Below are 26,872 nucleotides of genomic sequence, written 5' to 3'. Positions count from 1 at the left end.
GGCGAAACTTAACACTCTCTGCGTTTTTGTTCTTGTCTGCATCGAAATGAGCGATAAGTGGCGTGCGAATCTGTGGATACGTGAGTGACTCTGGCTCGAGAGGAGAAATGAAGAATTTCAGGGCAATGTTTAGCTCTACGCCCATATGAACTCGTGAGTAATTGTCGTGCTGACCTTCTGGAATTTTGCTCAGTTCTAATGCCCAGTCGAAGCGTTTAAAGTAATCTTCAACGGTGATGCCATCTGATAAACGAAACTCTTTTATGGAAAATGGCGGTGGCTTGAGACTGCTTGATTGCCCGGTGGACGTTGACTCGTTGCTGACTGCAGTGGCAGCTTCTGCGACCGAATCCTTGAGCGCATTAGTGAGCATACTTGTCATCGCTTGAAGCAGCGCGGTCGGAACCTCCTGTTCCACATCCTGACTTGTGTGCTCTCCATCTTTTCTTCCCATCGTAATGGCGGCACTGGATTTTTGTTCCTCTTGCACGTGGGTTTACACTTACACCGATTTAGTTCGACTGCAATCCCTTCTTCATCATCATCATCATCATCCCACCGCTGTCACCAAATTTATTGTGTATGAATGAAAATATCGGTTTTCTAACTTAATGTTTATTAACGTAATTAAATTTCTATGTTATGGCACAAAACAATATAATAAGACACCATTCGTACAAAAGTGACATTAAGCTGTTTTTTACTAATAACTAAAATTAAGTGATAGTCAGAGACCTCTGTTAGGTAACATTGTACACTAAATTAGACGCGGGCCATAATATACATACACGACAATCATATTTGAGTTCACTGATAAGAAGAAGAAGAATAACCTAAATTAATAAGAAGAAGAAGTTTAACCCTGAAATTAATAATAAGAAGAAGATTAGCCTAATTATTTTAATAATATAGTTAATTATTTGGCTCGTCGGGTTTAATTGTCATATTTGAGTTTATTGTAAAGATGAAGAAGAATAACCTAAAATAATAATAAGAAGTTTAACCCTGAAATTAATAATAAGAAGATTTGCCTAACTATTTAATTATTATTAGGTCCGTCTGGTTTAATTGTAATATTTAAGTTCATTATAAAGAAGAAGAAGATTAGCCTAAATTAATAAGAAGAAGTTTAACCCTAAAATTAAGAAGAAGATTAGTTAAATAACATAACCTTAATTAATAATAAGAAGAAAAAGACTAACCTTAATTATTTGGATGAATAAGATTATCTTGTTTATACATTCAATTGAATTTTTGATTTATGGAACTTTTTACATTGACATTGGCCTAATATCACCTGAAGCCCATCTGAGTCCAGCGCACCCTACATTTGAGATTAGATCTGCTCCATTTGGAGTGTTTCCTTTTTTACATATGTTAATCCTTTATTTTAATTAATTAGTGCAATTATTATTTATTTGTCTTGAGAAGTTCACAATCTCCTACTCTTTGAGTATGAAAAAAATATGAGTAAGAAATGTAAATCTATAAATATTAAACCTAGGAAAAATATCCCTGATGTTTCATCTCATAATTCAGACAATAATAATATTTGTGATATTTGTAGGTGTGTGTTTAGCACCAAGTCTAAACTAAAAAAACATGTCCTTTCCCGTTCTTGTTCCGACCGTTCGTCCTGTAAATTTTGTGGGAAATCCTTTAACTCTTTTGCTGGGGTTCGTCAACATGAGCGACGAATGCATCCTCTGGAGTATTCCACGGATCTGCAGAATGTCATTGGTAAACCTCCGGATTCCGTAATATTGGAAAAACTCGCAGAGATAGAAGCAGCGAATCCCAGAATTTACATCGCTAAAATGATAGAAGCAACTGGTCTGACTAAACACCAAGTCAGATATCGCCGAGAAAAACCCATCTATCTCGATTATCTCTTCCGTTTTGACCGCCGTGGAGTGCGGACGTGCCGTCGCGGAGCTCCGAAGCTGTTTAAATTGAAAAATTTGAAGTGAGTGAGAGTGACGCGAGTGTGACGTGTGTTTCGGGGGTGATCGGTTGCGGGAATGAGCTGGGTGACGTCTGAGGTATACAGGGTGAGTGGAACAGGCTTTTACGTGGGTTGGGACTTTGAAAAATTTTAGGTCGCTTGTGAGGCCGCGAAAGTGAGCGGTTGGTCCGGGATTCGTACCCGGGTCGTCCGCCCCGACGACTGGTCACTTGACCACCAGACCACCGAGCTTGCTGAGGGATTTTGACATTTTGTTCGTGTCTTTCGGCGGATTCGTTGGTCCTGTTGGCCGGGAAAGTGGACTTTTGGTCCGTTGAGCCTTTTTGTCACCAATTGTGTTTTTTTAGCGGTGTCTAGGTGTGGTTCACGCAAATCGTGTGAACTTTTGGGTGTAGGCCCTTTTGGCCACCCCACCTGTAATAAACGGGGTTCCAGCAGGTCGATTTGGTTGGGCCACGTACTGCCTTCAGCTTCGTTGTCCGTCGTGGGATTTTGGTGCGACCTGGTATACGGGCATTGTGGGAGCGGACAACGTTACGGCCCTTTTGGCATTTTCGTTTTTTTTTTTTTTCTTGTTGTGAATGAGCTCACAGGGAATCATGGCTGACCCTGAGGACAGCCACCCTGCTGAGAGCATGGACGAGGAGACCAGCGCGTATAGTATGAGCGAGACGGGTGAGAGTGTGAGGAAAGGGAAGAAAAGGGTTAGGAGGAACATTAGTGTAGAGTAGAGGGATGGTGGACCGCTCGATGTCATCCGGGGGGTGGAGAAAAAGTTGGTGGAGTTTTTGTGTAGGGCGGAGAACAAGGTCTCCAAGGGGGCGCTGACGTTCATCTTGGAGCAGTTTGGGGAGGTCAGGACGCAGGCTGTGGAGGCCATAGCTCGTTCGGACCGCGCTGCGGGACAGCTCGAGGAGGCCAGGAGGTCCCTTGAGCTGTGTGTCAAGGGGATTCGGGGTGCCGAACTGACAACAGAGCCAGTACCGGCGCCAAGGAAGAAGGTCCCGAGGACCTATGCGGTCGTAGTTGACTCCAAAGATGGAGCGGCGAGTAGGGATAGCGTGAAGGCTAAAGTAGTGTCTGAAGTGGCGCCGAAGATTGGCGATATCCGTGTGAAGGCCGTCCGTAGAACAAAAACAGGGGTAGAGATAGAAACGGTCACGAAGGATGAGAGGGAGCGTCTCCAGGCTATCCCTGCATTCAGTGAGGCCGGGCTGAGTGTCGGACGAGCTAGGGTAATGGCACACAGGGTGGCGGTGCATGATGTGCCGGGCCACATTAACGATGAGGAGTTTCTGCGTGAGTTGCGGGCAAAGAACTTGGCTGGAATGAGTGAGGCTAGGTTCAAAGAGAAAGTGCGTATGGTGAGGAGAATCGTGAGCAAGAAGGATGCGGGTATGGGAACGGTGGTCGTCGAAGTTGACTAGGCGTCATCAAGGATGCTTGTGGAGTCCGGCAGAGTGTACGTAGGCATGTATGCGTTCCGGTGCCGTGACTGGGAAAGTGTGTCCAGGTGCTATAGGTGCCTGGGATTCGGACACATGGCGGCGGGATGTAAGAAAGCTGAGGTGTGTGGCAACTGCGGGAACGAGGGGCACCGGAGAGACGCGTGCAAGGCTGGGGTTGGGACGAATAAAGTGTGCTTGAACTGCAAGGCGAGAGGTCAAAAGAGTGATCATTCAGTGTTGAGCAAGGAGTTGTATGAGAGAGAGCTCCTGCGGCTGAGGAGTAGGATGTCAGATTCAGAATGATGAGCAAGTGTGTGCAAATTAATTGTCAGCGCGGAAGGAGCAGTATGATTGATTTGGGTGTATGGATGTCCAATGAAGGTATACAAGTGGCGCTCCTATAGGAGCCGTATGTTACAGTTCACGGTGTGGTAGGGCTCCCCGCGGGTATGCGCGTATTATCTGTACCAGGTGTGGAATGCAGGAGTGCAATTGTCATAAACGGCGACGACGTGGAGGTTACGGAGGTGAATGGTCTGACGTGGAGTCATGGTGTGTGTCTGTGGGTTAAGTATGGCGGTATGGAATTGTATGTAGTGAGTGTATACTGCCAATTTAGTGAGGGTTTGGGTCGATAGTTAGAGTATATTGAGAGAGTGGCAAGGCGAGTGAGAGGTAAGCCGTTCCTCATGGGTGTGGATGCGAATGCAGCGTCACCGATGTGGCATAGTAAGAATGTTGGGCATGGAGAGAGTGCAATGAGAGGCAGGGAGTTGGAAGAGTTTGTTCTAGCGAACGGCCTGAATGTAATGAATGAATGGAGCGAATTCTATTCGTTCTGTACGGCCAATGGACAGAGTGATATTGACTTGACTTTGTATTCGGGGGCATGGCCGTTCGAGCATGCGTGGTGGGTTGATGCGGGGAGGGGTGTGAGTGATCACAACCCTTTCCGCATCGACTTGGTGTTACGTCACTCTGTTCCGGAGGATGACCATGAGTCGCTACCTTGGCGTGGTGTGGGGGCTTAAGTACCCATCGTGGGCTTGAAGTGGCCGTCTACCCCCTCGGGCGGTTGCTGAAGCTCCGCGGTGGGGAAAACTAAAGGTGGCTCAACACTATCGCTCGCGAGAGTGACAGTGAAACAAAGGTTTAAAGAAATACGAGGAGGGCTTGAAGTGGTAGTGTCGCGCGCAGCGAACGGCTGCTGAAGCCCGAGTCGGAAAATGGTAAATGGAACAACAAAAAGATCATGGGGAAAGGACTGCCAATCGTGATAAGCGATGGAGGGGATCTGTGGAATAATAATGAACCAGGCAAGGACTTGAAGTGGTCGTGTCGTGTACAGCGAGCGGCCGCTGAAGCCCGAGCTTTGAGGACATGAAATAAGAAACGAAAAAGTGGGTAGGAGAGACAGGAGCCGGAGTAAAGTTCGGGCATATGAGAAATCATATGGTTTTGGGAATACACTGGGTATGATAAATACCTGGTAAATGGTAGTGTAGAATGTCTGGTGCAGACCAGTGACAGATGGTGTGCCAGGGTGCTCGCGAATTGAGTAACGAGTGTCCCTTGCAGTAGGAAACGCTACAAATGTAGCTCTTTGGGAATTCTGTGGAATAATGGAGATGGAAAATGCGGGCATTGATAAAATGTCTGGCATATGAAAACAACTGGAGAAGTGGAACAGAGCATTTCGGGCGGGAAAAGGCGCCGTCTCGTCCGTTTTGGCAGAACGGAAAACAAAAACAAATGGAATTGACGGAAATGAAAATGTAAAGGAACAGTGGGTTGATCCCCCTCTAATTTTTGGGCGAGGTTTGGCAGAGATGGGTTCTCTTGCCAGGAGGCTTTGCGTGGTGGTTGGTGTTAATGGGGTAAAAGACTTGTGGCCGAGAGGCTGGGTGGTCAAGAGTGCCGATGCGCTCGTATTCATGTTCCGGAGGATGAGCGCGGCAGTGTACAGAAAGGCTGGTGCACCAGGGATGTAGATTGGACGTTATATAAGAGGTTTTTGTCTGATGAGCTGGCTCGGGTCGACATTGTTGCCTTTCGTAGCATGGCGATCACGGACCAGCTCGGTTTTATCTTGAATTCCCTTGTGTTAGTAAACGATCGGGTATGTGGTAGAAGAAGAATGAGGAGACGTGGGAACGTGAGTTGGTGGAACAACCGGCACACGGGTCTGCGTCAGAGAGTCAGGAGGTTGCGCAGAAGATGGCAGAGAGCTAAGAGTGGGGGTATGGACGATGCGGATGGTCGGGAAATTTTAAATGAAATTAATAATTGGTTTAGTAAAATCTCTATTTCAAAATCAACATTATCAACAGCTAGTAAGAGACCTTTTAAATTCTACGGACAGAAATACACTGGATCCAATTCTCGTGCTAGTTTATTTAAAAAAGTACAGGATGTATACAGAAAAAACCAATCATCGCTTATGGATATCATCTTGTCAGGTAAATCCTTTGATCAGCCTTCTGATTTACCAACAGTGTCAGAGGATGAAGGTCTCTATGGGAATATTTTCGAGCATCCATCCCTCGATGATAATGAAAAGTTTTCAGTTTGTAATACGCAAACTAATACTTTTTATCCCATAACTACCTCAGAAATCGATTCAGCTAAATTGAATTGGCATACATCAGCTCCAGGAACTGACTGTATGACAATTCCCAAAGTTAAAGCTATCCATTCTAAACATTGGGAAGTAATTTTCAATTGCAGCTTTTGCTTTAACTTAGTTCCTTCCTCTTGGAAATCTTTACGGACTATTCTTGTCCCCAAGTGCGGTGATCTTAAGATGGCCACTAACTGGAGACCTATCACTATTGGTCCTGCTAGCCCGAGATTGTTCCATCGTGTTTTAAATAAACGGCTGCGTTCAAAAATCATCTTAAATACGAACCAACGTGGATTTTTGCAGCATTACATCGATCACCGTTCTTCGGAGGGCAAGTTTTTTAACATCGTTTCCCTGGACGTCCGTAAAGCTTTCGATTCTGTGCCTCACTCAAGCCTCACCCGTGCTTTAACACGCCTTGGTATTGATCCTAACACCAAGGCCTACCTCTTAAATAGTCTTTCCGGTTGTTCCACTTCCATTAAAGTGGGTAATAACTTTACACGCCCTATTAAGATCAACCGTGGCGTTAAGCAGGGTGATCCTTTGAGTCCTCTTCTCTTTAACTTTGTGATCGACGAAATTCTTTCTCTTATAAATAATAAATACCATGGTGGATCAATTTCTGGGCAAAATTCGTGTGCGGATATGGCTTTTGCCGATGACTTAATTGTCCTTGAGAATAAATCGAAAAATGTCCCTTTAATCCTTGATGATATAAATTCTTTTTTTAGGAAAAGGGGCATGTACTTGAATCCTGCGAAATCGGTATCGGTGTCTTGTGCGCCCAGACATGGCCGTAAAGTTTTATTATTCGAGAATAAATCTATTTTCAAAATTGATAATGTTCGAATCCCCATGTTCAACTCAAAATTTTAAGTATCTTAGTCATTTGTTTGGCATAAGAGGGGTATTAAAATCTACTCCCCGTAATCTTTCGATATGGTTAGAAAATTTAAATCACGCGCCACTCAAACCTGACCAAAAGCTTTTATTACTTAAAAACCATGTTATTCCTAAAATTCAGTACACTCTACAAAATTTTAGTATTGATGGCAAAACGCTGTCCAGTCCTTCCTATTCATATTCTAAACACTTTTCTTCACTCTTCCCTTAAGGATGGTGGTCTACGTGTTCCTCAGCTTAGACGCATCATTCTTTACAACTTTTCTAACAGAATTTCCAAGTTAATTGAGTCATCTTCTGACCAATTAATTCTTTCCATTTCAATTTCTCGCATCGAGAAGCTTCGAGGTTCTTCTAATCCCTATAATTATTGGAGACAATCATTAATTAATGGTCCATTGACATCTGGGATCGACTCAGCTTCTTTTGATGCCTCTAGCAGATCTTGGATAATGCGGAAACCAGTTGGTTGGTCTGGACGAGACTACGTACGAGCTATCCACTTACGTGGCAATTGTCTGCCGTCAAAGGGTATTCCATCTAACCCTGCAAATGCTCGACGTTGTAGAGCAGGATGTGATAGAGTGGAGTCTCTTTCTCACATCCTGCAGAGATGTCCGATTGTACATCAAGAGAGGATTCACCGTCATAATGATGTCTGTAAGTTGATATCTAACTACTGTGGGAGGAAAAAGGTAACTCTTTGTGAACCTCACATTAGGCATCCGGATGGTACCCTATTTAAACCAGATTTAGTGGTCCAGTTGGATGACATTCGCTCTCTTGTTGTTGACATCCAAATTTCTTGGGAAGGAAAAGACTTGTTTATAACAACCAGAAATTTTTAGAGGCTACTAAACACAAGTGGCCAGATCGAAGCTTTGTTTTCTGTCCAATCATAATTGGAGCACGAAGGATCTGGCCAAAGTGTAATCAGAGCTTAGATGCCTTTATAAATATTCGACGTACTTGCGTTGCAAGTGTGTTTGTTCGGTGCTAAAACACAGTTCTGAAATGCATGATTCTTTTATGAAGTATGTGTGGAGAAACCGTGTTTTAGCCAATTAATCTTGTTACTAATATAGTCAACATTTGTACATGTACTTCCAATAAAATATTATAATAGCCAAATGCCTCGTCATCTAATTAGTGACGCGCATGAATGGATTAACGAGATTCCCACTGTCCCTACCCACTCTCTTCCATTTTGATCGTCGTAGGGTAGGGACGTGCTGTAGCGGAACTCCGTGGTTAATTAAATTGAAAAATATTTGGTGACGTGGTGAATTGGAAGTGTGACGCGGGTGTGCGCGACGCGAGGAATAGTGTACAGGGTGAGTGAGGGGTGCATGTGCATGGGTTGGACTTAGAAAAGTTTCAGATTATTGAAAAATTTGAGCGGATAGTTCGGGATTTCAACCCGAGTCGTCCGCTCCGGCGACTGGTCGCTTGACCACTGCACTACCGAGCTTGCCGAGGGATTTGTGCATCGGGTGGATTGCTGTTTTATAGCTTTTCAGAGGATTTGGCTGCAACTTCGGTGGTAGGCGCAAATTGTGGGCGCTTCGCTGAGGCGCGCATCTGTTTCGGCTGCGGCTCTTTTGGCGCCGAGCTGCGTGTAACTTCATCATTCGTGGTTCGATTTGTCTGGAATTTGGTAGGTGGGTGTATCAGAGGTGTGCTTCACTGGGGCGCATATTTGTTTTTGTTCCGGCCCTTTTGGCTTCAAGCTAGGGGCGGCTTTGTTATTTCTCAACTGATTCGGCTGAGGTTGCGCTTACGGACAGATGGCGGATGTCGATTGCCATTCATCCGGTGAAGACCGGGTGGATGATTGTATCAGTGCCTGTAGTGTCAGCGAAGCTGGAGATGTGGCGCGTCGGGGGAAGAAGAGGTTGAGGAGGAATCTCAGTGCCGAGCATGAGGGCGGTGGACCGCTGGAGGTGATCTCTTCGGTTGAGAGAAACCTAATCGGATTTCTATGCAGGGCGGACTCCAAGGTGTCGAAAGGCGTGATGACACATATTTTGGAACAGTTTGCGTTGGTCAGGGCGCAGGCCACTGAGGCCATGGCCAGGTGTGAGAGGGCAGAGGGGAGACTGGAGGAGTGTAGGAGGTCCTTAGACCTGTGTGTGGGTGAGCTGAGGGACGGCTCGGCTCGCGTGGCGCCGGCTTCAGTGACTGGTACGTAGCGCCTGCCGGTCGCACCAAGGTGGCAAGGTCTTATGCGTTGGTGGTAAAGCCAACGGATGCGGCCTTGTCTAGGGATGTGGTGAAGGAGCGCGTGCTGGGCACGATAGCACCCAAACTGGGTCACATCAGGGTTAGGGCGGTCCGGCGCACCAAGACCAGGGTAGCGATTGAAACGGTCACCAAGGAAGAAAGGAACAGGCTTCGGGAGGTGCCAGCCTTTAGGGAGACTGGACTTACTGCAGAGACGGCGAAGGTCATAGGTCATAGGTGCGAAGATAGCCGTGCTTGACGTACCCAGCACGATGTCTGGTTAGGAGTTTATGAGCGAACTTAGGGCGAAAAACTTGGCGAGCATGAGTGTGGCTAAGTTTAAGGAAAGAATGAAAATCGTCAGGAGGTTTGTGAGTAAGAAGGATGCAGCTGTGGGAACCGTGGTAGTTGAAGTCGATTCTACCTCAGCTAGACTGCTGGTGGAGTCTGGACGTGTGTATGTTGGAATGTATGCGTTCAGATGTTATGAATGGGATAGTGTACCGAGATGCTATAAGTGTCTCGGTTTTGGGCACATGTCTGGTTCCTGCACGAAGAGTGAAGTGTGTAAAAAGTGTGGGAGAGAGGGACATAAAAGGGATGCGTGCAAGACACCTGCGAATGAGTGCGAGACATGTACAAACTGCAAGGTTAGGGGACTGAAAGGCGACCATGGCATTCAAAGCCGCAAATGCCCTCTGTATGAGAAAAAACTGAGACGTGTGAGAAGTAGGACATCTGACATGATGGTTAATTTAGTCCAACTAAATTGCCAGCGTTCCAGGAATGTTACAAGCGACCTGAGTGCGTGAATGATTAATGATAGGATAGACATGGCACTGTTGTAGGAGCCGTACTCCAGTGAACATGGAGTGGTTGGGTTCCCTGCATGCATGCGTGTATATTCCGTGCTGAATGAAAGATGCCAGAGTGCGATCGTGGTGAACAATGAATGCATTGAGATTGTTGAGGTGTGTGAGCTCACGTGGACACATGGTATGTGCCTGTGGATGAAGTATGGGGAGATAGAAATGTATGTTGTGAGCATGTACTGCCAATTTAATGATACCCTAGCCTCGTACCTTGAATACTTGCAGCGAGTGATAGTGCGAACCACTCTTGGTTGGAATGGATGCGAATGCCACATCTCTAATGTGGCATAGTAAGAACATGGAACGGAATGATAGTGTGTTGAGAGGTCATGAGGTGGAGGAATTTATCTTGGCAAATGGCATGGTTGTCTTGAATGAATGGAGTGAATTTTACTCGTTCTGGTCAGAGTGACATCGACGTGACTCTGGTGTCGGCCTCATGGCCGTATCAGCACAAATGGTGGGTGGATGGCGAAAAAGGACTGAGTGGCCATAATCCAATACGAGTTGAGGTGGTATGTCGCACTGCACCATTGGCTGAGCAGATGAGCTTGTGTGAAAGATAGTACACTCATGATGTTGACTGGGCATTATATGCAAGGTTTATAAGGAATGTATTGAATGGTACGAGCGTAGAAACGTTCCGTGGTATGAATCTATCTGACCAGATTGCGTTTGTGAATGATTCTCTGAGAACCGTTAACGATCGAGTGTGTGGTAGAAAGAGAGGGACATCTAGACGCAAGAATGTTAGTTGATGGAACGACCAATTGCATTCGATGCGTAAAAGAGTACGTAAATTGAGAAGAAAGTGTAGACGTAGATGAACGAGAGAATGAATACCGTATGTTTGTGAGAGTGTACAAGGACTCCTTGCGCAATGCAAAGAAAAATGATTGGAGACGGTTTGTTGGCGAATGCGGAAATGAGGACCCCTGGGGGCATGTGTACCGTATATGCAGGCGTGGTCGATCTAATCCGGCCGTGCCAGCTGTTGCGGACACATGGAATGACTCAGTGGATGTTGTGCTACGGAAATTTTTCCCAACGGACGTTAATGAATTTGTGCTACAGGGTTCTGCTAACCAGGTTCCTCCTGTAAGCAGGGATGAATTAGAGTGTGCTGTCCGTAGACTGAGTGACCGGAAGGCCCCTGGGCTGGACGGAATCACCGGGAGAATGGTCAAATGCCTGTGGTCCACTGGAGAGGAATATATGATGGCAATGATGAATAAGTACATGAATGAAGGTGTGTTTCCGGATGCTTGGAAGTCTATGAACGAATTATGACTGAGAGACTGCTTGCTGTTTACGGTGGATTCAACCAATCCCAGTATGGTTTTGTGTGTGGTAGAGGCACGGAAGATGCCTGGGATGCCCTGAAAGGTCGTGTGAGTGAATCGGTACACAAGTATGTGTGTGGAGTGTTCGTTGATTTTAAAGGTGCGTTTGATAACCTCAGATGGGAACGTGTGCTTGAGAAACTTCTCCCCCCATATCAGTGGTCTGCGTCCAAAAATTTCAGCTATTGCAGGTGCCCTCTCAAGAGTGATGAGGAAGGAATGGAGTCTCCAGAGGAAGGCAACTCGCACTGTGTACAGGGGACTGAGCATGTGCGTTGTATGGTGCAAGTGTGTGGTGTAACTCTCTGTCGATGGTGACCAACAGAACACGCCTGCTGCGCTGCCGAGTGGTTCTATACACCTGTTTGAACGTGTGTCGCACTGTGTCAACGGAGGCGATGGTGGTGCTCATGGGTGAGCTTCCCTGCGACCTGGAGGCGGTTAGACGGGGTGTGCGATACAGGGGCACTGCCTCACCCAGTGGGAAGGACCATCGTAGTGGCAGTGGTGCTCATGTCGCGAGCAACGTGGCGTGTGAGTTGCGCAGGAATCAACTCGGGTACCTTACGCGCTATGTAAGGGAGAAATTTAGATAGGTTCCGCTCCCACCGAGAGGCTGGAGAATAGTACATATTCAAAGGCATTCAGTAGCTGCGTTCACCGTAGCGCGATGATTGGGCGTAACCCGATCCCGTGTCTCATGGGAGGCCGTGTTTTGGTGCCGGAAGGCGGGAAAAGCACGTTAAATACCCTGACTTGTGTGTACTACTGTTGAGCTTTGCGTTAAGGAGAAGCATAAATCGAATATGTTGGTCAATGCTCCCGAAATGAAAGCACAAGCAACAGTCAAGACTTACGCTGTAGCTGTCAATTCTGTTGACAAAACTGTCAACAGAGAGACAGTTAAGGAGAAAGTTGTTTCCCATGTGGCACCTAAATTAGGTGACATTAGGGTTAAGGCTGTACGACGCACCAAAACTGGTGTGGAAATTGAGACAGTCATCAAAAGTGACAGAGAGAGACTCAAGGCCATTCCTGCATTTAAGGAGGCCGGACTTGACGTAAAAAAGGCCAAGTCCGTGAGTCATAAGGTGGCTGTCCATGATGTGCCCACTGATATGAAGAATGAGGAATTCTTGTCTGAATTATGAGTTAAATATTTGGCAAGTATGAGTGTAACTAAGTTCACTGAAAAGGTGAAGTTAGTTAAAAGAATACCTAAGAAAAAGAATTCTTGTTTAGGTTTTGTTGTGATTGAGGTAGATGTTGTGTCATTAAAATTATTGGTTGAATCTGGAAGAGTGTATGTTGGAATGCATGCATTCCGGTGCCAAGATTGGCAGTACGTTCCCAGATGTTTTAAATGTCTGGGATTTGGCCACATTGATGTGAAATGTAAAAAATCGCAAATATGTGGCAACTGCGGTAATGAAGGACACCGGAAAGATACGTGTCAGGCTGGGGCAGTAAGAATGTGCCCTAACTGTAAGGCAAGGGGACTAAGAAGTGATCACTCAGTATTGAGTAGGTCCTGTCCCCTGTATGAAAGAGAGCTCTTAAGAATGAGGAGTAGAATGTCTGGTATTGATGATTAAGTTAGTTCAACTTAATTGTCAGCGTGGAAGATGTTGCATGGTCGATTTGGGTGTTTGGATGAGGAATTACAGGATACAGGTAGCACTCCTACAAGAACCATTTCTAACCCAATACGGTGTAGTAGGGCTACCCGCCGGTATGCGTGTGTTCTCTGTGCCAGGTATTGAATATAAAAGTGCAATTGTAGTGAATGATGATCGAATGGAAGTAATGGAAGTAAATGAGGGTAATACAAAGAGTGAGAGGCAAGCCAATATTAATAGGTATGGATGCGAATGCCGCATCTATGATGTGGCATAGTAAGAATGTTGGTCGTGGTGATTGTGCTCGGAGAGGCCGTAGAATGGAAGAGTGTATATTGGCTAACAGTTTGAATGTGATAATGAATGGTGTGAATATTTTTCATTTTGCACGGCCAATGGGCAAAGTGATATTGAAATAATACTTCATTCGACAACATGGCCATATGAACATTCATGGTGGTTAGATGCGGAAAGGTGTGTGAGCGATCATAACCCTTTCCGCATTGATATTAAATCAAATCACTCTGTCCCGGAGGAACCTCATGATGGACATGCTGCTTGTGACATTAGAGGGACTGGGCTCCAAGTTTGTAGCGTATGCGGATGATTTGTTACTGATTGTGGAAGGAGAGAGTCGGTTAGAGTTTGAAAGGAAGGGTTCTGAATATATGGAGGATGCATGTGATTGGGGGGCGTTGGTTGGGGTTGAAGTTTCTCAAACTAAGACCACAGCCACGCTTCTCAAAGGATGTTTGTCTAACAATCGTCCACCTTGGATACGCTCACTTGGTGGGCATGTTAGATATGAGCGAACGGTTAAGTATCTATGTGTTTTGATGAGTGAGAGAATGAATTTCTCTCCTCATATCAGCAGCTTGCGCCCCAAAATTGCGTCCATAGTGGACAGTGTCTCCCGGGTGATGCGTCGCGAATGGGGTCTAAAAAAATATGCAGTAAAGACTTTGTATAAAGGTCTATTTGTAGCTTGCGCCTTATACGGTGCAGGGATATGATGTCAGTGCCTCTCTAAAGCTACAAATAAAGTACGTCTAATGCGTTGTCAGCGAATTGCCCTATATGCGTACATGAATGTGTGTCGTACGGTCTCAACTGATGCTATGGGAGAACTACCATGGGATCTTGAAGCTATACGACGGAGTGTAAGATTTAGAGTCCGTCCGCCCGCCTGGTATGTATGAGGATCTAATAGCAGATAGAGGTGTTGCTAGTGCATTGATGAATCATTTGTATGCATGTTGGCAAGAACGTTAGAATTTGAATGAGAAAGGTCGTTCGACCTTTAGATTTGTAAGGGATGTACGTATGGCCAGTACCAATGAATGGTTTTGGTTCAGAACCAGCCTTGGTTTTCTTTTAACTGGGCATGGTAGTATGAATGCTTTTCTGTATGACAGGGGTCTGAATCATACGGAGGAGTGTGAATGTGGTACTGGACGTGAGGATGTAGATCACTTGCTGATGGAATGTTTGTTGTATAGGAATGAAAGGAATCTATTGGAAGACAACTTAGGCATCGGAGTACATGAGGTGAGAGATTAGTCAACTGTCATTGAAGCGCAGAATGGCTTTGAGGCTTTGAATACCTTTGCACGTTCTGTGTTTGCGGCCAGAGAGTTGCGCCATCGCATTTAATGTTATGGTGTGTGTTGCATATGTGCTGTACGTTTAGATGTATCTAGAATGCTGTGAATCTGGAATTTTCTAGTTAATGACAGTTGAAGTATGGAGAGTATACGTGTTTTGTAGGGGGCGCTAGTTGATACTTACTGTATTCATACTTTTGGTTAACCTTAAGAGAGTTTACGGTGATTTTCCTCTAGCGCTTCATGGTTAGCGACCATGCATACCTGAGCTGGCTACATAGGGCCTGGTGATGCACTGAACGCCTAAACTGCAGCATGCTCGCATGCGAACATCATACCAGTAATGTAAAAAATGGTACTACGGGTGGTTGAGGGAGCCCCAATGTCCCAGGGCACTGCCTCACCCTTTGGGAAGGACCAGTGTAGTGGCAGTTGTCGCGAGCAATGTGGCGTGTGAGTTGTGCAGATGTAGATAGGTTCCGCTCTCACCAAGAGGCTAAGGAATAGTGCATATTCAAAGACATTCGGTAGCTATTTAACAGCAACGCGCTTATTGGGCGTATCCCCACTGACTTTTTTTTGTACTAAAACAGGTCCGGTATGTGTGTGAGTGATCCTTTGTCGGTAATTCGTGGTGTGGAGAAGAAATTAGTTGAGTTTCTGTGCCAACAAATCCTTGCTGGCGTACCACAAGGCACGGTCCTGGCCCTCAAAATTTACACCCTATACATTTCTGACACTCCCAAACTCCACCAAACACAGCTTGCTCTCTATGCTGACAATACTACTATCTATTCACACAGCTTCAGTTCCCAGGTGGCAACGGCGCAGATCAAGTGCCACATGCTGAATCTCACCAAATACTATGGCAGGTGGAAAATAAAAGTTATGCTCAAAAAAGTGAGCTAATCATTTTCACAAAAAAGTTCACAAACACTAAAATACGGCAGCCACCTGTCATAGGAGGAGTCAGCATCGCGGAAAAGAACTGCGTCAACTACCTAGGAATCACTCTGGACAAAAGGCTGTTCTTCAAACAGCACGTCAGTAAACTGAAGTCCAAAGTTTTTGCCGCGATGAAGGCAGCCTACCCTCTAATCAACAAGAGCAGTGTCCTCAGTGTTGAGAACAAGTTGATCCTTTACAAATCCCTATTCCTACCAATAATAACGTACATTCTAATTTTTCAATGAATTCAAAACAAAGTCCTCAGACACGTTAAAAACGCCACAAGGTACGAAAGAGTTGAAGAAATGCATAACGACTCCGGACTGAAAATCAATCAATCAATCTGCGAGTAGCTGGGTCTACGCAATTGCCTCATATCTCAGTAACTAGTTATTTCGTCGTTGAGAGTAACCAAACAGTTTCAAAAGAATAACGCTTCAAAATTGCGGTATTAAATTACCAACACATCTCTAATTCTGCCTCATTTTCTGTAATGGCTCACTTTATAGTGGTAGACAGTGGACATTTAATCCCATTAGAATATAGGACGGTAATTATTTGAGGTGAAGGTGGACGGAATAAAGTAAGTCCCAGATTGTAAAGGAATTCCTGTAACAAGTTAATGAAATGCATCGATGACAATGATGACAAGGAAAATACAAAAAGTGTAAATCGCAACGACAGTCAAACATCCAACTGCACAAATCGAAGCACAGAAGTACAAATTGTAAGCTTATGGAAGTTACAAATTCATTTAATGATATAGGTACAAAGAATTGTCGTGTTAATTGAAAAAATAATGAATATTGTGTGGGACAAATTCAAAATGAACCAGAAACAAGTGTTTTCTAATACCATTCTTAAACAAAAAAATGAGAGTTAATTATATCCTTCATCACTAGCAGTTCAACTAAATCAAATAATTTTCTGTTGAGGAATATATGAAGAACTGGTAATACCCTATAGACACAGTATACTAATATCAATGATCAATTTGAAATGATGATTTAAGAAACAACACAGCTAACAAACCACGTCGGTTTTAATGAAATAATTGTCAAATTAACAAATCCAGTGTTTGTGGAGAAGCAGGTTATAAACATTATTTTTGACAATAATATACTAAATAATACCTAAATTTTAATATAATTTACATAACATAAACCGTAATTTATACTTGTTGCTTAAAATATTACCTATTTTAAGTAACATACATGATTACTTATTATTTTAATTTTTAAATATAAATGAGTAATTTTCAATTTCTGGTACACAGATACTAACAGTTCATTCAAATAAACGTTGGTGCAGTTGAAGTGTACTTGTGTGTAGTGCGGAAAGTTGGTGTTATTGATTTTTCGCTGGAGCGTTCACAACCTACACAACAAATTGGTGTGGTACTCATAGTTCGGGACCTAGCTAGCTAGCTTTTAACTTTTATGCTACACGTTACGGTCTTCCAACATCCAATACAAGTGTTGTATTTCGCACAAGCGCGTTAGGAACCGTGTCTGTAAATGTTTATTTAATTTTATTTCTTTAGAAGACCTAAAATTACCTAAAATTTTGTTTATTTTCAGTGTGTGACTGTTTTAAACTAAATAGGATGAGGAAATAAACAGTAATTATATTCAACATCAACAAAGTTCAACCAATGGCACATCCTTGTATAATACCATACCGTCTACTGCGAAAACTTACTTAGAAATTACTTCTACTAGTACAAATTCACTACCACTGTACCAATCTTATGTGAATAAAGCTTAATATACTCTTCATGACACTGACTGTACTCAGTATTTTATGCAATGTATAGAATTGTCTTCATTCTTAATCTTCTTGTGATAGTGCCTGTAGAAAATCCCTACTGAACCCTTTATATTTTAGAGCAACTTGTCATAATACTGTAACGAGCCGCAGGTGATGAATCGACGCGCCAGAGAATTCGAGAAAGGTACGGAACCATCTGCCGATAATCGTTGCGTACGACGTGCGACTCGAAGTCGAAGTCGAAGGCTCGAGTGGGATTGAATATTCCGGCTGAAGATATAAATGAGCGCTTGACCGACAAGAGGAGATATAAGCGTGGGAGTCCACTGTACCTTGAATATTTAAAATCTGCCCGCGAAGATAATGCTAAATTACTAGATGTAACCTTCAAATACATTCTCCTGTAACCTGTGTAACCACCACCACCTCCACCAGATCAATGTTAACGGCAAATTTAACATCATTTCCGGTTAAGAATATATCTTCTAGTCCGGGGCTTCATACCAGCCAGGTTGCTGCTCCGTGACACCGATCTTCGATTCCTAAAATTGATTATAAACATTCTGCTAAGGAATCGTCTGATGTTAATGATTCATCTGTAGCTGTATGTCCAACCCCACCTAAGACTATTGCCTCTAGTCCTGGTTTTCTTACCAGCAAAATTGTTGGTCCGTCTCATAATTCATCGATTCCAGGAATTCACTACGAACATTTAATTATGAATTCTACTGACGAATCCGATGTTAGTGATTCGTTAGAATTTAGTTTCTAAATTTATATCTAAGGAAAAATTAACAACGTCATATAATAACCAACCATCTAGTCCTGGTCCTCACTATAGGCATGAAGCTGTTCCATCTGACCGATCGTCACTATCCAAAGCTATATATAAACTACGTTTAAAGATATCTTCGGATAGTTTTGAATTTAAAGATTTATTTGGAACCGATAATTTGGATGAAAGACTACCTCCTAACTTAGAACCACAATTTTTAGAATTTTTGAGAGAGACTCGTAGCAAAATGAATTCAGATACTATCCTTCAAATTATTGACCTTGCCATTTCCGGAAGTGACTATGATCTCATATCTCAAATTGAAGAATGGTTAAAATCTCTCTGTGGTTCTTCTAAAAATTCGTCCAAGCATTCTACAAAGTCCAATTATCCTATTAAATATGGTAGTAAATTTACTGGATCCAGTAGTCCAGCATCCGAATTTAAAAAAGCTCAAGATCTGTATAATAAAAATAGATCTCTTCTGGCTGATATTATATTTGATGGAAAAAGCATATATGACTCTCCGGATCTACCAAGTATTGACGATATTACCCTGTTATATGGTAGAATTTTTGAGACACCTTCTTCACGAGACAACGATTCATTTATTAAGAAAAATCTAGCTAATATATTTAAACCAGTCTCTGAGGACGAAGTCACCGTACTAACGTTATCATGGAAGAAATCAGCTCCAGGTTTAGATGGTCTTACAATACCAGATGTCAAAAAAGTTCCTGCTATCCATTGGGCTGTGGTGCTCTCTATTATCTTGGGCCGCAACGTTCATCCTCCATCTTAGGCAAATCTACGTACTGTTTACAGGTTGATGGGACACTAGCCAATACTGCTATTCTGGACAATTATATTGCTTCTAAAGAGTCAAATGGAAAATCCTATAATGTCGTCCCTCTAGATGTTCGTAAAGCTTTCGACTCTGTGTCTCTATTGTCCGGGTACTACGCCGGATGAATGTTGACCTAGGGTCATCTAATTATATAATGAGATCTTTATCTAATGCCACAACAACTATTAAAGTGGGAAACTCATTTACACGCCCTATCGCCATCCGGCGCGGTATCAAGCAAGGTGCCCTCTGAGTCCTCTCATATTTAATATAGTAGTTGATGAATTAGTTGAGAAATTAAATTTGAAATTTTCTGGCGGTACTGTTGTTGACGGTGTTAAAATTGCAGCGATGGCTTTTGCTGATGACAATGTTTTAATTAGTGACACAGAGGTGGAGATACCGCTAATGCTCATTGAAACCTCAAAGCAAGAGGTATGAGCCTAAAGCCGTCTAAGTCGGTCTCCATCTCTGCGAAACCAATTGGTGGACGGAAAGTCATCATTCCATCCACCAAACCTTATTCTCTATCGACGGTTCCTAAATTCCTATTGTTGGTAACCTTTGTTCTTTTAGACATTTGGGTCATTTGTTTGGAACCACCGGCATCAATAAGCCATCGCTGTATAATTTGAAACAATGGACGTTGTTACCCGGTAGAGCCTCTTTAAAGCCGGACTAAAAGCTTGTATTGTTGAAGCAATTTGTGATCCCAAAGGTTCTCTACGGTTTGCAGAATCCTATTATTGATGGGAAAATTTTATCTTATGCTGACCGTATAATTAGGACAGCTATTAAGAAAATTCTCCATCTTCCGATGCATATTCTGAACGCATTCCTGTATGTGCGCATTCGGGATGGAGGACTTGAGATCATAGAATTGAGAACTGCCATCCTTCAGCACCTTTTGGCCTGACTTCGTAATCTGTTGGAAAATTCAATCGACCCAACAACATGTCGAGTATTAAGATCCGTTAGATATACCACCTCCATATATCACTTATCTAAGCTTGGTGGTTGTATTCCTGTCCATTCCAAATGGTTGAATGCAATTCGTAGTGGCCCAATGACATCGGGGATTGAACACTCAGCCCACGACTCTTTTAGTCAGTCGTGGCTGACGCAAAAACTATTTGGATGGACAGGCAAGTACTTTGTGCGCGCTGTCCATCTACGCACTAATTACCTGCCCACTGTGGGAATACCATTCAACCCACCAGAAAGCCGTAAATGTCGTGGGGTTGTAACTGTAATGAGTTTTTGTCTCATGTTTTACAGGAGTGACCCCACGTACATTATGACAGGCTAAAGCGCCACGATGCTGTCGTTAGCAAGCTGGCCGAACATATCTCCAAGAAATGGCCTGTTTTGGTTGAGCCGTGTGTACGTCATTATAACGGCCACTTATTCAAGCCTGACTTGGTCATACACAAACCTAATAGTACCATCATTGTTTGTTATGTCCAAGTTGTTTAATGTTGGATGTCATGTCCAGGCCATGTTATCCCAATTAGAGAGTAATATGGAAAAAAATTACTGGAAAATTTCAGTTATCTAGAAAGTAACATAGAAAAGAAATTTCTGGAAGATTCTGGAAGTAGCCTAGTAATTTAAAGACTGATCTAGAAAAACTAGAAATTAATATACTAGAACATTGTCAGCAAGTAAATGAAGATGTCCTAAATTTGCAACAAAAGCTGTAGGAAATCACACAAATCACACAGTTAGAATAACTCCCAGTAAGACGAATTTCTATGAGCGTTCTGGGTATGGAAAAGGATAATAAAATTGAGGCATGACGAACAACGTTCTCATCAGGAAACAACCGGAAAACTTAAGGGAATGGATATTCAGAAGAAACCTGTTGAACCACCAACATTTGAAGGTAAATCTTCATGGGCAACATTTCTTTTACAGTTTGAAGCGGCTGTCAAATAGAATGGAATGACGCTGAAAAAGCAACGCAGCTGGCACAATTCTGGCACTACGGGGAGATACTGCCGATATGCTATTGCAAATGTTTGCCTTGGAAAGAACAAATTACGTACACTTGGTGAACCGGTTAGAAATGAGATTTGGGCAATCATATTTGGAGTATGTTTATCGTAGTCAACTGAAAAATTGTTATCAAAATCCTGATGAAATTCTTCAAGAATTTAGCGCTGATGTGGTTAGACTTGTTCGCGCAGGCTATTCTTCTGCAACGGAAGAAATAATGGAAAGTTTGGCTGTCGACGCATTCAACGATGGATTAAGGGACCGAGAAACTAGCAGGGCTTTGAGTCTAAACCGTCCCAGTCGCCTTGTCGATGCCTTGGTTCGAGCTCTGGAATTCGGGGCGGCTAAAGTAAATTCCAGAAGTGTAGATCGAGTTCGCATAATAAACCAGGAAGCAGAACCGGAGGAAGCTTTGCCACAGCGACGAATGAAGGACATCACTAGTAAGAAACAAATTCGTTGCTTGAATTGTGGGAAGTTGGGTCATATTCGTAGTCAATGTACAAAGGAATAGAAGGATACCGAATCTCGACCAAAGTCGGAGAACTAGATCGGGTCGATGAAAGGGGGCAACCCCCGTATCGTATTATGCCCCAACAGATTTTGTTCTAAAACATCAAGAAGATGACCCCGATCTGTAGCATATTCTTAGGTGGAAGAAAGATGGAGTAAGGCCAGGTTGGAACGTTGTCGCACAATATTCGCCCAGTATTAAGACATTATGGGCAAAATGGGATTCGTTGGTGTTGGAGGATGGACTGTTGAATCGTGTAATTGAAAAAGCAGAAGGACGGGAAGAAAGAAAACAACCTCGTACCGATGAAGCGTGTGCCTGCAGTCCTTGAAGAAATCCGTTGTGGAACATTTTGGGGTGGCGAGGACCCTTCACAAGTAAAGAGATTTTACTGGGTGAATAGCAAAGAAGATGTGAAGCAGTGGTGTAAGAAGTGTACTGTTTGTGCGGCAAGTAATGGCCCTAATAAGCTTCCTAAAGCCATGATGCATCAGTATAACGTGGGAAGTTCTTTTGAACGAATTGCATCGACGTAACTGGCCCATTTCTCGAATCAGATGCAGGTAATAAATACATCCTTGTAGTAATGAACTACTTTAGCAAATGGGCTGAAGCTTACGCTCTACCAAACCAAGAAGCAGTCACAGTTGCAGAAACATTGGTAAAAGAGGTAGGAATTTTGAGTCTGAAGTACTCCGTACCTTGTGCGACATTCTCAAAATTAATAAAACTAGGACATTCGCTTTGCACCAGCAATCAGATGGAATGGTAGAACGCATGAATAGGTCTATTAACAGATATCTGTCCAAGGTAGTATCTGACCATTAAAAGAGATTGGGACCGCTACTTGCATTTATTTCTTCACACCTTCAAGCATTGTAATGGGACGTAAACTTAGGCTGCCATGCGACTTTAAATTTGGATTTCGGCCTAAGGAAGATGTTGTCGGTGAAAACTACGTCAGTGATTTGAGAAGGAGGATGAATGACATTCATTCTAGGGTTCGTGCTAATATCTAAAATGCAAGTGATCGCACGAAGGAGGCTTATGACAATAAGGACCAGGATGATAGATACCAGCAAGGAGATAAAGTGTGGTTGTATAATCCACAACGCAAACGAGGTTTATCTCCGAAACTCCAGACCCCATGGGAGGGACCCTATGAAGTTGTTGACCAGATCAACTACGTCATATACCGAATTAAAAAGCAAGGGTTGTTCATTTTAATCGATTGAGCAAATAAAGTAAAAAAATTGTAAAGTTGAATCAATGCAAAAAAGGATGACATTTCGGTAAAGTTGCAACTTCCAAAGGAGTCCAAGTTTGTTGTTACAAGAGTAAAGCAGCTTGACTCATTGTGTGGCGAAAGACCTACGAATATCCAAAGGAATTGCTTTTACCTTTAAAAAGAGGTTTGGCCAAGTCGAAGAGCTAAGAAAGCGGGGCAGAACTGTTGGAGACGTTTTACATCTGAGAAGTAAGGGCGAAAATTAACAGAAGGAATCTCTTTTACCTGTTAACGAAGCATTCCTCTCTCATGACAAGCCAACTTATCAAAGCGTTTGGGAATGCCTAATAAAATTAAAGAACATCCTGTTGGCCAAGAAAATTATACGACTAGCAATTCCTAAAATGGCATGTGGTTTAGATAGGTTGGACTGGAAAACCATCAGAAACATGCTCGAAATCGTCTTCGAAAACAGTGGCAACGAGATCCTAGTAAGCTGCTACCAGCCTAGAGGGAGCATCAATCACAAAACTGTGAACTGCTATTTCTACATGGAAGGATACTGTAGAAATGGCTCATCATGTTCATATCGCCACCTTTGGAGAAGCAATTTTACATTTCGGGACGAAATGTCTTTAAGGAAGGAGCAATGTAACGAGCCGCAGGTGATGAATCGGCTCAAATTTGTTATGATATACCTTTATTATATCAAACATCCTTGAAAAGTATTTTAATTTTTTTCTTTTTAACGTATAAATATAAATATTTTTATATAGAATTGTCTCAAAACTTAGGTGACTGTTGGTATAAATTTCTTCAGGTGAGTGCCACCCATAATACGAAAACTGAACTAAGTAGGTATACAAATATTTGCACACCTTCTAAGTGTTTATACTTAATTCATTTTTCCCACTTCATCAAGGTCAAACGAATGTAGGTCAGTATTATTTGGGGGTTCTGGACATATTGCTGAAGATAATTATCTGTGTTAGACACAGAATGTCGGGAGAGTCTATTGCATAACAACGCATCAGCTCAAGTCCAGAATAGTGAAGTTTTTGTCCAAAAAGAGTTGTTTTACAACATACTTCATATTTGCTAGATTTACTACCAACAGATTTCTGGCTACAGAAGAGATTCAAACTACGGGGACATGGGTCCTAGAAAAGGCCCCAAACAATGAATTCAACTTTGTTTTGAATCGTTTTACACACAATTCCAATCTTGTATAAATAATGGAGTGTACTTGGAACAATATTAAACAAAAAATACGATTGGTTTCCCGTTTCACTTATCTAATATCAGTCACCTAATTTTTATGACAGACTGTGATAACATTAAATATACATTAGACTAATCAAACTCAAAGTATCTAAATCACATTCTCTGTGATCACTCATATGTCATGAGTAAACTAAAACATTCTGGTAATTTCCTTTGTTCCATGACTAAAATAAAAAATAAGGTTGAATTATATACAAAATATTAAAGGACAATACAGTAAGTAATTTTAAAAATGTATGTTTTCTTTGTAATAATTATTTTTTTTTAACGATAAGTATGGACATCAATACAAAATTTTCAGTTTCAAACTACTGTACATAAATTAAAATATAAACAAAAACACAAACAGGAACACTCACCGTCAACAGGACAAATATAGCACACGTTATACAATCAGTATCCCTGGGGATGACGAAGAAAAACCTGGAAAATTAACCAATCACCTCGTGGTTGTTCCACTAGCAACTGACACTTTGTACACACTTTGTTTCCGAAATGGCCACACTGGTGACACTCGTAGAACACTCACATAGAAAAACTAAAAAGTACCAACCTAATATTATAAACAAGAAACATTACTGAGGACAATTTCGGAATGCGGCCATGTGTTGTCATTTGGTGTTGTCATTTCTTATAGATTACAGATATCTTTTTGTCCATCTGTCACTTTATAAAGGGTGGGAAACTGTCTATTTAAAATTTATATTAAACTAACTGTACTCGCGCCGGGGCTAGGTAAGGTTGTGGAGAGGGTGATCCTGAAAAGGCTGGCTGAGGAGTCGGAGACGCTGGAGGCCATTCCTGATCATCAATTTGGATTTAGGGCTGGCCATTCCGCTGAGCACCAAGTGCTCAGAGTGGTCAACCAGATCACTTCTGGGTTTAACAGAAAAGAGGCCACCGGCGCAGTGTTCCTGGATGTAGCCCGAGCTTTTGACAGGGTTTGGCACGATGGCTTAGTTGCCAAGATGAGCAACCTGGGGTTCTCCTGTAACCTGGTGAAGCTGATCCAGAGCTTCTTGTGTGGCAGAGATGCTGTAGTTAGAGTTGGGAAAGCGTACGCTAGTGCGCGTAGAATTTCGGCAGGGGTGCCTCAGGGTGCAGTGCTCTGTCCTATGTTGTACAGCATCTTTGCGTCTGACATGCCAGCCGGCAGTCGTGTTCTGATGGCGCAATACGCTGATGATACAGCTATTGTTTCTAGCCACAGAAACACCTCTGTTATATCCAAACGCCTGCAGGCAGCTATGGTAGATATCCAAAAATGGTGTGTCAGATGGAAGGTTAAGCTTAACCCGGGGAAATGCCAGGCGGTTCTCTTTCAGAAGAGAAGGCTTGGCGTGCCGGACAACATAGTTGTAGATGGCAACGTGGTGGCATGGGCTAAGGATGCGAAGTACCTTGGAGTTCTCCTTGACTCGCAACAACAACACTGAATCTATCATTTTTATTTGTTATCACTGAAATCGAAAACACAATAGAGCTAATAAGAGAAAGTTTTATTAGAAAAAATTGAATGGTAATAAATCATAGTATTAAGAAATTTGCGCATAATTACGTTAATACTAAACATTAAAACCTTGAAATTTGCAAAAATATACTACACCTTCATATAGTCTCACCAATTTGGTGCTTGGAACTAAAACCAAATGTACACATCAAGATCAGCCAAATGTTTACCAACATGGGAAGAAAATACTAATGCAAACTTGTTAGATTATTTTAGGCTATTGTAAATCCAACTGAGTGTCACAAAAGAAAAGAAAGAAATAGGATTTTTACTTATATAAACAGAATTATCAACAAAGTTTGCACTATTTATACGTACACTATTTAAATGAACAAAAAAATGAAGTGACTTTGTCAATGCGTGATTTCTTGTGTCTTTTCTGTGCTGTTAAAATTTTATTTACTTAATCAATATGTTTTATTTACTACAAATTTCAATCTAATCATTTTGTTAAATAAATTTAAAATTAAATTTGACTTAATCTTATATTTACTTAACAACTCCAACTTCATAAATATTAACAATTAAACAACAACAAACTGGTAAATGATACTAATTTAAAATAAAAACATGTACAATCAATATACAAATCTTGTTGTTTAATCTTAAACTTCTTAACAAATAAATTTTAATTTTTTACTCTTTTCAAATCTTTTTTTCAAATCAAATTATGTGTTAAATTTACAATTGAATATACATGACATCAAATTATGTGTAAATTTTTAGGAAAACACAATTTTAAGAGAACACAAGAATACAATATTCTGGCAATTTTAGGAAAACACACTTGACACTAAATTATGGCTTAATTTGTATTTTTAGGAGTTACACCAGACAGTGTTCAGTTCTTATTTTTAGGGTACACAACTGACACCAATTTATGTGTCAGTTCTTATTTTTAGGGGACACACCTGACAACAATTGATGTAACGGGTTACCGATGGTAATTCGATTAAAGAGATGTAAAATCGGTCATTTAAAATGACTTTTTAAAAGACTCGTTACAGCAGGTTATAGGGAACATTAGAACATTAGATAATTTCTACTAACTCTACTGTTTTACTTTACTACTTATATTTATGATACAGGACTAATTAAAGCTTAGGTTAAAACAATATAACTATAATAACAAATAAATATAAGAAAAGACAGAAACAAAAGAAATAAAAATATGAAACTGATTTAAAATTAACTTAAACACTTGGCAAAAAGGTTCAACTTAACGAATATTATAACAATTGATTTAACAAACAGTAAGTAGGTGGTGACTTAACACACTATAGGCGGGTAGCAAAATGATCCAAACTAAGTTGTTGAATTATAACAAAAAATAAGAGATAATTCTTTCAGTTCCGTGTGTAAACCAATAGAGTAAAATTATCTCACCCCGCTTT

The sequence above is a fragment of the Aethina tumida genome, chromosome 6 (genome assembly GCF_024364675.1).
Source record: "Aethina tumida isolate Nest 87 chromosome 6, icAetTumi1.1, whole genome shotgun sequence".
Lineage (NCBI taxonomy): Eukaryota > Metazoa > Arthropoda > Insecta > Coleoptera > Nitidulidae > Aethina > Aethina tumida.
This window is presented reverse-complemented; position numbering follows the sequence as displayed.